Source organism: Penaeus monodon, chromosome 34 (genome assembly GCF_015228065.2).
Source record: "Penaeus monodon isolate SGIC_2016 chromosome 34, NSTDA_Pmon_1, whole genome shotgun sequence".
Taxonomy (NCBI): Eukaryota; Metazoa; Arthropoda; class Malacostraca; order Decapoda; family Penaeidae; genus Penaeus; species Penaeus monodon.
The window spans coordinates 18,570,067-18,570,965 of NC_051419.1; positions in this window are offsets into that span (position 1 = coordinate 18,570,067).

Genomic DNA, 899 nt, shown 5'->3' on the forward strand with positions numbered 1-899 from the left:
AACACAGTTTGGTTTGAAGAAATGTGGTACCAGAGATGCAAGTGGAGTCATGTGTATGCTCTGCTATGTGGACTATAAGAAAGCCTTTGATAGGGTGGACTGGGTTACAATGCTGAGATATTCTGAAAGACCTTGAAATAGACTGGCGTGATAAAAAATTGATTTTTGAATTGTATATGAAGCAAGTCAGAGTTTTGGATAAAGAATCAGATCCATGCACAATATGTAGAAGAGTTCGACAGAGCTGTACACTGCCCCCTCTGTTATTTTCAATCTATACAGAGAGGGTGACAGTAGAAGCATTACATGACATCAACGGGGGAGTGAATTTTAAAGGGAAAAAATTTAAAAGCTGTAGATGATCAAGACATGGTTGCCGAAGCTGAGAAAGGATTACAGATAATAATGGACAGAGTAAATGAGGTATCACAGAAATATGGAATGAAGATCAGTGTAAAGAAGACAAAGGTTAAGGCTATATCTAAAAAAAGGTGGTGGAGTTTTGAATATCACTCAAATGGTAAAAGAATAGAACAAGTTGTCGGGTTTTTGGATAATGGATAATTGATGAGGGGAAAGTAATACAGAAATTTGAGTAAGAATTTAATGGCAAAGGCAGTCAAAAGAAAAAAAATGTTAAGCAGGAATATGAGTTAAGTGTGAAGAAAAAGTCTGTGATAGTAGTGGTCTGGAGAGTTTTGAGAATATAGGTTTTTGAAATATGGGTTTGGAGAAGGATGGAAAAATAAGCTGGACAGAGAGTAAGAGCAATAGATGGTGGGAGGAAGGGAAAATAATTGATGGAAAGGATCTTTAAAACCGAAATGAGATTGACTGAACAGGTTATGTGGAGAGGGGTTGTTAAAGGGTAACAAAAAGGAAGAACAGCGATAAAAGCC